Raw genomic sequence first — 11,456 nt, 5'->3', positions numbered from 1 at the left:
AAAATACAATATTTTTCCATTTATAAGACACCTTTCTTTAGAAGACCCACACAGACTCTTTTCTAACCCCAAAATTATGAAAACTTAGCTTTGAGTATTTAGCCTCTGGGTTCAGAATGTTCGGACATTAGGAGTCCCTGTGGCTTCTGAGCCTGCAGTCTCCACCTCCAATGAGGTGTGTCCCAATCGGTTTGTAGAGCATCAGCTGATGTCAGTTCCAGGGATGCAGGTTGTGGGGTGTTGCAGCTGGGCTCCCCCCCTCCTGTCTACCCCTCCAGGGCTGGTCAGGGAAGGGGGAAGGGTGGGGGGTTGAGAGGGGGAGGGGAAAGGGGGCAGAGTCTGCCTAGTTGGGGAGCAGCCAAAGGGGACTGGGTCTGAACTCCCTGCTGACCCATCTTCTCCACCCTCCAAGCCCCATTCTTCTGGAGGCTTTCCTATCCCCTCACCCCCTACACCCACCAACCCATTGCAGACTCCTCCTCCAACTCCTCCCTCTACCAAAAAGGCCTCCTCCCCACTTGGGGTTTTCCAGGAATTTCCCCAAGCTTTGGAATAAAAGGGTTTTCGGGGGGGGGGGTCATGCTCAGACTTTGGCTGGAGAAGGTGGGGGGAGGGAGAGGCGAGCCTGAGTGGACTCACCAAGAAAAACACACAAACACACACAGGTACACAAAGGGGGCCCGGGTGCCTTGCTTTGGGGGGTACTTCCTGGCCTTCGGAGTATCGGGATCTCAGCCCTGCCCTGACTTCCCATCTCTCTTTTTTTCCCACACGAACAAGCCCCACTAAAGATTCCCCTCCCCCCAGGATGGGAGAGGGGATGGAGTGGGGGGATATATTTCTCGCCTTTGGGGGAATATCTTTCTAGGGACACCCCCACTGCTCTCTCCTCTCCCCCCCTGGGCCATCGCCCACCTCCGTCTGGATCCTCAGGCAAAGTTCCTGTGGAGGGGGTGGGGGCATAGGAGGGGCCCCAGGGAAATGGGGCTTGGAGGGGGGAGAAGATAGGGGGTTGGCTGGGAGCGAGGGAGGCTAGATCCAGGCCCCTTAGTCTGCCCTCCGGCCAGGCGGCCTCTGCCCCTTTCCGTCTCCCCCGCTCCAGCCAGCACTGGAGTGGTAGATCCTGCCGGCCAGTTCCTCTGCTCCCCCCAAGAAAGGGGATCTCTGCTGGAAAGTTTTCTCCTGGCTGCCAGGAAGAGTCCTTTCTGGGGGTCGGGTCCCAAAGGCCCCCTCCAGGGCCAGCCCGTTTCCCAAAGGCCGGCTCCTCGTTTCCGAAGACGAACCACCTCTCCTGCGGCCTCTGATTTTGGAGGCTCCTCTTGACGGACGGGCGAAGGGGGCTTTGGGAATGGGCAGAAGAAGAAGACTCGTCCCTCCTAGATGGAGGGCTGGAGAAAATAAAGAGAGAGAAATGCAACCCAGAAAGAGTCCCTCCTCACAGGGATCATTTCAGCCTTTGCATCTGGGGGTGGGTGGGAGGCAGGCCTTTTGTAAAGCCAATGGCTCTGAAGCATCCATTCCAGAAAAACCGTTATCACTATGGGGGGGGGAATCAGCCGCAAGACCCCACCACCTGCTTCTTTCGCAGCTTGTGTGACAGTTGTGAGTCAAGTCGGAGGGAAACGTTCGAGTGGGTAGGTTGGAAGATAGCTGGGAATGTGGATTATGATGATACTGCATTTCTATGCCACCCATCTGGAAGCCAAAGCTGAACCTCAACCCCCCCCCGCTCTTCCCACCCACAGCAATGGGGGCAGGAGAGACCCTGGGGAGAGGGCTTGCCCATTTTCTACACTAGGAAAAGTTTCTCTCTCTGTGTGTGTGTGTGTGTGGTTTGCTGCTGCTGATTTTGGGTTCAAAAATATTCTCAGGAAATAGTCTGAATCTCCTCGGTTTCCCCATTTCCTGCATATTTCATACTGTAGATGTTGTTGTTTAGTCTTTGTGTCCGACTTTTCGTGACCCCATGGACCAGAGCATGCCACAGGTCCTCCTGTCTTCCACTGCCTCCCGGAGTTGGGTCAGATTCATGTTGGTAGTTGTTGTGGGTTTTTTGGACTCTTTAGCCCTGTTCTGAAGGTGGTTCTTCCTAACGTTTCGCCGGTCTCTGTGACCAGCATCAAAACTCCTTGCTCTGGTGCAATTCCGACTCCTGTCCTCTGAAGATGCCGGCCACAGAGACTGGCGAAACGTTAGGAAGAACAACCTTCAGTACAGGGCTAAAGAGTCCAAAAAACCCACAACAAACATGCAAAAGTATTTACACTTTAAAAAGAAATATATACAAAGTGAAAAAGCACAATTTGGCTGTAAGTGTGTTGTTAACAGAGAGAAAATTTTCTTCTCTCCCAGTTGTTTGTAAAATCCATTGGTGGCTGTCACTGCCACACTGTTATTTTTCCGCTCTTCCAAGGACTTTCACCCGGCATCATGAAACCAAACACCTATGTTTCTCCATTCCTTTCTAATAACACTTTGTGTGAGATTTCTCCCAATACTGTATTTATATTCCTTTAATCTGCATAAGTTACCAAAACCAAATCTTCTCAAGGCTTAGATTTCCCAGCCTCTGAGAAACCCATTTGGCCCTGATCTTTGTGTCCTGTGTGATTCTTCCACACCTGTGTGGCGGCGAGACCATCACATATATGAGGCTGTTGGGTGGGGTCATCAGGGGGTGGAGCATTCTGTCATCAATATGCTGACGACACCCAGCTCTACATCTCCGTTTTACCAACTGCAGGTGATGCCGTCCTGTCCCTCCAGCGCTGCCTGGAGGCCGTACTGCAATGGATGCGGGAGAACGGGTTGAGGCTGAAACCGGACAAGACGGAAGTCCTGAGGGTACAGCCTTGTAGCTGGCGGCTTGGGTGACTCTCTCTCTCTCGTTTGGGGGGGTGACCCTGGCCGCAAAGAGTGAGGTCCGCAGCCTGGGAGTACACCTGGACCCGACGCTTACCATGGAAACAGGTGGCATCGGTAGTCCGCACCGCCTTTTTTCATCTTTGGCGGATTGCCCAGCTGCAACCTTACCTAGACATGGGGGCACTCACTACCTTAGTACATGCACTCGTAATCTCTAGATTAGACCACTGTAACACACTCTACGTGGGGCTGCCTTTGAAGCTGACGCAGAAGCTTCAGGTGGTGCAGAATGCAGCGGCCAGACTCCTTACTGGTGTGAGAAAATACCAACATATCTCTCCTACTCTAGCCATGCTGCACTGGCTGCCCATCCGTTTCCACGTTGATTTCAAAGTGTTAATGCTTACATATAAGGCACTAAACGGTTTAGGACCTCGATACTTGGCGGAACGCCTGCTCCCACCTAGATCTACTCGGATCACCCGCACGAGCCAGGAGGTGAGGCTGAGGAGCCTAACGCCGAGGGAGGCCCGGAAGGAAAGGACACGAAATCGGGTCTTCTCGGCGGTGGCTCCTCGCCTCTGGAATAACCTTCCTCCGGCAATTCGAGCAGTCCCTACGCTGGGCACTTTCAAGAGTCAATTACTAAAAACATGGTTATACTTTCAGGCCTTCCCTTCTGTCAATATTTAACTCTTTTTTTCTTTTTCTTCTTTATTTGTTTCATTATTGTATGTGTTCTGATTGTTGTAATAGTCTTATGTTTTACTGTATATACCTTTATTGGAAGCCTCCCAGAGTGGTCGACCAGACCAGATGGGCGGGATATAAATCAAACAAATGAATGAATGAATGAATGAATGAATGAATGAATGAATGAATGAATGAATCTGGAATCCAGACTTCCCACTTTGATTTCTCAACCATGTTGTTATGTGCTCTAAGTAACGGGTGCCTCTGTCGCTTATTCAGTCAACTTTTATCCACGGAAGGAACCATGGAGTTTGTCTGTTCTTTCCTTGGGATCTTTCCTTTGCCCTAGCAGAGATTTATCCAATTCAGGTATCAGGATGCAGACAAACAATGAAAAGAGAGTTCATTAAGGTAAAGAAAAAATTGTATTGTAGCAGTAGTCATACATACAGAGTTGTCTTAGTTCAGTCCATTGGTCATACACGATAAAGCATTCAATATCAGTCCATTTCCCATAGCACATATCCAGAGTCCATAGCCATGTCCAGCATCGTAAATCAGTCCTGCAGAGGAGCACCTTCATCTCGCTTAGTTCAACCCCAAAAAAGTGCTCAGAGGCTCTTAATTTTATTGCCCCTAGTGGCCAATCAGAGATTAGCTTCTCCAGGGTTCTTTTCCAGCATTATTGTTTCCACAGCTGGGTTAAATCAAACTGGTCAGCTAGTTACTTGAACAGCTGAATTAATTAATTGGACTCTTTCTTACAATTTTTTTTTACAAACCTTGATTTATTTACTGTATTTGTATTTATTTATTTGTTACATTTATAGCCCACCCATCTAGTCATGCGGACTACTCTGGGTGGGTAACAACATATCAAATCTAAATACAATTTAAAATCATAACAACATTTTACTAAGAGAGAAAAGATACCACAATAATCCAGATGGGAAAAAGGCACAGAGAACAAAATCAGGTGGTGGATGGAGGAAACGCTTGCTTAAACAGCCAGGTGTTCAGTTGGCGTTTGAAGATGCCCAGGGAAGGGGCCGTATGGATCTCAGCAGGGAGGCCATTCCAAAGACGAGGAGCCACCGCCGAGAAGGCCCAGTTTCTTGTTTTTTCCTTTCGGGCGTCCCTCAGCGTTAGGCTCCTCAGCCTCACCTTCTGGCTAGATCGAGTGATACGGGTAGACCTAGGTGGGAGAAGGCGTTCTGACCGGTAACGAGGCCCTAGACCATTTAGGGCTTTATATGTAAGTGTTAAAACTTTGAAATCTACGTGGAACCGAATGGGTAGCCAGTGCAAGGTGGCCAGAATGGGGGTAATATGTTGATATTTCTTTACCCCAGTAAGAAGTCTCACCGCCGCATTCTGCACCATCTGGAGTTTCCGCATAGATCTCAAAGGCAGCCCCACGTAGAGAGCATTACAGTGATCTAATTTCGAGATTACGAGCGCATGGTGAGCGACCCAACATCTAGATAGGGGCGCAGCTGGGCTATCTGCCAGAGATGGAAATAAGCAGTGTGGATCACTGATGCCACCTGGGATTCCAAGGCAAGCACCTGGTCCAGATGGACCCCCAAGCTGCACACCTCACTCTTCGCACTGAGAGTCACCCCCCCAAAAGAGAGGGAATGTCCCAAACTGCTGATGCTAGGGAAGGACTTTGAAATAGACAGTAGTCACCCCCCAAAAAGAGAGGGAGTTTCCCAAACCGCTGATGCTAGGCTCGCCCACCCTCAGGACCTCCGTCTTGTCCGGGTTCAGCCTCAGCCCATTTTCCTGCATCCATTGCAGTACAGACCACAGGCAGCGCTGCAGGGACAGGACGGCATCCGCTGTAGATGGCAAAAAGGAGATGTAGAACTGTGTGTTATCAGCATGTTGATGGCACGATGCTCCACACCCCCTGATGACCTCACCCAGCAGCCTCATATAGATGTTAAACAGCATTGGAGAGATGACCGAACCCCGCGGAAACCCACAATTGAGGCTCCACGGGGCTGACAAATGCTCCCCAAGCTGAACTCTCTGAGGACGGTCCCCCAGGAAAGACCAGAGCCAGGACAATGCCTGACCACCAATTCCCAGCTCTGAGGCCCTCCTCAGGAGGATACCGTGGTCAACGGTATCAAAGGCAGCTGAGATATCGAGGAGGACCAGCAGAGAAGTTTTTCCCATCAGCCTCCCTCAACAGGTCATCATACAGGGCGACCAATGGTGTCTCTGTACCGTGGCGCAGCCTGAAGCCTGACTGGAATGGATCCAGGGCATTTGTTTCATCCAAGTGCGCCTGAAGCTGATCGGCCACCACCCTCTCGACCACTTTGCTCATGAAAGAAACATTGGCGATGGGCCTATAATTGCCAATATTGTCTGCCACCAAGTTATGTTTCTTTCGAATGGGCCTAATGAGTGTCTCCTTGAGGGCGGGGGAAACCTGCCCACCTGAAGAGACCCATTAATTATCGCTGTAGCCCATTCAGTTGTTGTGGGCCTGCTTGCTTTGATTAGCCAGGCCCGGCAAGGGTCAAGGGAGGAGGAGGAGGCCCAACAGTGAGCTAGCGCCTTGTCCACAGTGTCAGGCGTCACAGGCTGAAAATGGTCAAGACTCACCGGGTAAGGCTGGACATCTCTGCTTGATTCAATGTATCCAAAAGAGGAGAAAGCTCCTGGCAGATGGCCTCCACTTTAGATTTTTAAAATGCTGCGAACTGGTCAGGGGAGATACTAGGGGGAGGCCCTTCGCCCCGACCAATTCTGGATAGGTCGCGAATTTACGGAAAATTTCCAGCTGATGATTTGAAGCCTCGCTTATCCGGTCAGCGAGGTGAGCTCAACTAGCAGCCCTTATCTTGGCCAGATAAAGGTTAGTTGCGGCCCTGACAGCTTCTATATTATACTCCATCGGTTTCTTCCTCCACTTTCTCTCTAGCCTAATCCTAATTTTCTTTATTGCTCACAGCTCCTGGTTAAACCAGGGCACTGTGTGAGCTCTGCATTGGAGAGGGTGTTTAGGAGCGATCGTGTCAACAGCTCTAGTGGCGCCAACCAGACCTGCCGGTATCCCTCCCATGGTATCCTGGAATCCTACTGGATCCAGTAACCTTTGACGGTGGACCATTAAAATAGGCCCTTGCTCCCTGCGAGGTGGGAGGGCCATTTTGAGGTTACATTATTATCAATTCTTAAAGGGCTATTCTAGGCCTGTCAGCTCAGACGGAAGCTGTTCCCACATTCTTTGCTTTTCAAAGGTTTCCTCCTTGTACGAGTTCTTGGATGAATAGAAAGATGAATCCTCCTACATTCTGTGTATTTCTACGGCCTCTCTCCTTTATGACGTCTTTGATATCTTCACGTCAGAACTTCATTAGGATATCTGACTCCACAGGAATCCTACAGAAATTTACAGACCACCCAGGCAAGGAGATTCTACAGTTCATCAATGTTGTCACCACTGGAAGACAACTGACCCACCGGGGTCCTGCCAAAAGCCCTCTCTGAGAGGTTGGTCCATCTCTCCCTTTCTCTCTTCAGCTAGCGTGCCTCTCTCCTCCCTGATTTTTCTCCTCCCCCTTCCAACCTCTTTCTCTCCCCAATAGGAGGGTTTCTCCGGTCTTACTTCTCTCCGTCTCCTTTCTGCCTCTCATGAAGTATCATCAAGTTCTCCCACTATTTGGTCCAGGGATTCTCCATTCATATCCACTCCCAGCCTTGTGGTAATATCCTCTCCTTCTTTTGCCCTCCTACCTCTCCACCTTCTGCTCTCTCCCTTCTTGATGGTTCCCCAAAATATATTTCTCTTCCCTCCTCCTGTCTTATTCCTTTCTTTTTCTCCTGCACCTCTGCTGCTACCCTAATGTTCCTTTACCTAGTCGATCCTTTCCTCTAATGAACCTTCTGTTTCCCTCACTGGAACTTCCACTTTAGACACCCCAGGCTCTTTATTTCCAGACTCTCCATCCCTTCATTGGCCTAAACTTTTGATTCTTCACCCGGAAATATCTCCCTGGTTTTCTCTGTGACCCTTCTCATCTCTCTATCTTTCCATTCTCCCCATGGAGGTGTCACTTCTCTGACGGGTGATATGTTCTGTCTCTGGGGCTCCATGGGCTTCTCCCTCCTCTTTTCAGGAAAGGACAGCACTCTCGTCAGGATGGGTTCAGCCCGACTTTCTCCGTCAGATAGACAGCCAGTGACAAGGTGTTTGAAGCTCATCTGGGTATCTCACAGGAAGTCTTTTAATAATAATAAAATAATAATAATAAAATTTATTGTCATTGTAAGTATATACACAGTATACCATACAACGAAATTTTAATTGTTCCAGTGATTCCAGGCAATTCCAAAACTTGTTAATTCTGTACAAGTTCATTTATTTACATCAATACTAGATTGCCTACTTAAATACAGTGCTTCACTTAGCGATGTTAATTCGTTCTGACAAAATCGCTGCTAAGCAAAATAAAATCGTCGTCATTGTCGTTTAATCATGTCCGACTCTTTGTGATCCCATGAACCAGAGCATGCCAGGCCCTCCTATCCTCCACTGCCTCCTGGAGTTGTACCAAATTCATGTTGGTTGCTTCGATGACACTGTCCAACCATCTCATCCTCTGTCATCCCCTTCTCCTCTTGCCCTCACACTTTCCCAGCATCAGGGGCTTTTCCAGGGAGTCTTCTCATTAGATGGCCAAAGTACTGGAGCCTCAGCTTCAGGATCTGTCCTTCCAGTGAGCACCCGGGCTTGATTTCTTTTAGAAATGATAGGTTTGTTCTCCTTGCAGTCCAGGGGACTCTCAAGGGTCTCCCAGCACCACAATTCAAAAGCATCAATTATTCGGCAGTCAGCTTTCTTTATGGTCCAGCTCTCACTTCCATACGTCACTACAGGAAAAACCATAGCTTTGACTATGCGGACTTTTGTTGGCAAGGTTATGTCTTTGCTTTGTCATCACTTTCCTCCCAAGAAGCAGGTGTCTTTTGATTTCATGGCTGCTGTCTCCATCTGCAGTGATCATGGAGCCCAATAAAGTAAAATCTGTCACTGCCTCCATATCTTCCCCTTATATTTGCCAGGGAAAAAAGCCCATAGAAATGCATTAAAATGTGATTAATGCATTCCTATGGGCTTAAAACTCACCTTTGAGCGAAAATCCTCCATAGCGCTGCCATTTTCGGTGCCTCTAAAGTGAGGAATCCATGCCTGAAAACAGCGGGTGGCCATGATTTTTCCCCGGTGGCCATTTTGAAACCACCAATCAGCTGGCCGATAATGGAGGCTTTGCGATGATCGCTTCCCTGCGATCATCGCAAAGCGAAAATAGCCCATAGGGACCATTGCAAAGCGATCACTTTTGCGATTAAAAAAACATCATTCCAAAGTGATTTCGTCCCTAAACAAAGTGATCGCTATGCAAGGCACCACTATATACTAAACCCCCCAAAATATGTAAGGCACTCTTACAGGCATGAGGAAAAACTGTAGATAGAGATCTTTAAATTCAAACATCATACAGTTACACAAAAACTGCAGGCTAACTTAAAATACATCCTTGCACCATGTAAAAAGATGCAGCAACTTAGATTTAGATAATAGGGAAAATTTAAGATGTGTTTCAATTTAAAATGCAAACAATAGTAAAACACTGGTGCTCATAATCTAGAAAGACAGAATACATCTTCAGAACGCTTCAAATTTTCTAAGAATACAATGATAAAAATAAAAAACCCTTATCATTTTCAATGAAAGACATGCAAATGTATACAAACTTTAAAAATAAATATATACAAAGGAAAAAAAAGAGCACTATTTGGCTGTAAATGTGTTGTTAAGAAACAGAAAATTTTGTTCTCACTCAGCCGTTTGTAAAATCCATTGGTGGCTGTCAATGCCACAGTGTTATCTTTCCACTTTTCCAAGGACTTTCACCTGGCGATTCATGCTTGATTGCAGCCCGTGCTTTTTTGGTGATACTGGACAGATTGTGCTCAATCGAAAAGCAAATTGCCTTAATTCAATCACATGGAGTGAAAATGATTGGGTGTCAGAAACTATGTCCTCCTGGTGGTGACCTGTTGAAGTGCACACTACCGGCCGTTAACCCATATAACCGAGTTAATTCTGCTGGCCTCTCTGAATCCTCCAATGTCAGACCGACAGCTGTTCTGAAGGCGGACGATAACAAAGCCAACAGCAAAAAAACCCAGCTGATTTGGTCTTCCAGAGATGTGCTTTTGACGTTCCCAGGCAGCAATGCCCGACAATGGTCCAATAAGCCCAGAATTGCCAAATCGCTATCTCTACTTACGGGCCTTAGAACTGATGTACTGGATTTAGAGCGTTTCTACTATTTACCATCAGTCAAAGGGTATAAACGGCTTTTTCTCACTATGAAAACCCAGGATTTATGCAACAGAATCTTCAGAAAGAAAAATAACTTGTCTGCCTATAATATTGGGGTCCAGAGAGTCTTCAAGCAGGTGAGTGGACACCTGCGCTTGAAGCTGAAGCCCAAGAAGGAAGGAACCAATACTTCCTCACTTCCGATAGAACCTCCTATTGAACGGTCGCCGGTCCTGGACTGTCGAGGCATTAAATCTACTCCAGTGCACTATCTAAGAACAACACCTACTTATCAGTCTCTTCTCACCGGACAGACTACCCATTCTTTTCAAGTTGCTAGTTTGACTGACAAGCCGGAGGCGAACAATAGAGATAACCCATCTCCTCGACCTCCTCCATCTTTCATCGCCCCAGAAAAGGAAGGCTCTGCCTGTGATGAATCCGTGGCCGAGACCAAAGATCTTTCCACTCTTGGGGCCCAAAGCAACCCCATTCACACGGCCCCATGTCTTGAGAAGTCAACGCCTATGAAGCAATCACAAGACACCGGAAATAAACCTCCAATAAACTTTCCACCTATGGAATTGCCAAATCCCGATTCAACGGTTTCCATCTCTTCCGCGGTCCAACCTTGACTAGGCAGCAGGCCGCTGCCTCCAGTTGACGCACCCCCTGTCAAGGGTAATCTGAAAATTTTGTCCTGGAATGTGGTGGGCTGGCCCAAGAAACAGCATAATCCGGCATTTCTTGACTACTTAAGGCAATATGACATTCTCTGTCTCCAAGAGACTTGGACTGATAAAGTAATAACACTTTCTGACTACCAAAGCTTTACTTTGTCAGCCTTTCGCCGTGAAAAACGTGGGCGTATGACTGCTGGCCTCACGATCCTGACGAAAAAATTTATGAAATCTGAGCTGGTATTGTCCTCTCAAAAAAACAGTAGTTCCCTGGCCGTCCGTGTATTAGTTAAGAATTTCTCAGTATTGATTATGAACATTTATTTTCCTCCGAATCCCTATAAACATACCGCCTCGCAGATGTGGGAGTGCCTTGAACAGTCCATAGTGGACCTTTCTACTAAATACCCTCAGGCCAACTTTATCATAGGTGCAGATTTTAATGCCAGGGTAGGCGATGGCCTTGAAATCTTTAAAAAGACACCGAACGGAAGATCATTGCCGGAGCTCCCATTCTACTTTAGCTGGCCCAGAGTCTCTAAAGACAAAAAACATAATCCCGCAGGTATTTCTCTTGTTAACTTTAGCATTCAACAAAATCTCCTTTGGCTGAATGGTCTTGTCTCATTCGAACAGGCTAAGGAATTCACCTTTATCTCTGAGGCAGGTTGTAGTGTAATCGATTACGTCTTAGTATCTCCATCGCTACTGGATAGAATATCTGACTTTGCAGTCCATGCGTTTAAACTGAGTGACCACCTCCCTCTCCAACTTAGTCTGAGCGTCCCTCCTGCGAGTAAGGTCCAAACGGCTGAGGCTGTCAAGACTCAGGCTTGCCCCCCTAAATTCCGGTGGGACAAACTAAC

General features: G+C 47.8%; 1 protein-coding gene across 1 annotated transcript in view; it reads right to left on the bottom strand.

The window, feature by feature from the left end:
- The window catches only part of LOC144585065 (uncharacterized), a 90,531-nt gene that overhangs the window by 55,824 nt on the left and 23,251 nt on the right, over positions 1–11,456 (bottom strand). The window lies entirely within an intron of this gene.

The sequence above is a fragment of the Pogona vitticeps genome, chromosome Z (genome assembly GCF_051106095.1).
Source record: "Pogona vitticeps strain Pit_001003342236 chromosome Z, PviZW2.1, whole genome shotgun sequence".
NCBI classification, from domain to species: Eukaryota; Metazoa; Chordata; class Lepidosauria; order Squamata; family Agamidae; genus Pogona; species Pogona vitticeps.
This window is presented reverse-complemented; position numbering and strand designations above follow the sequence as displayed.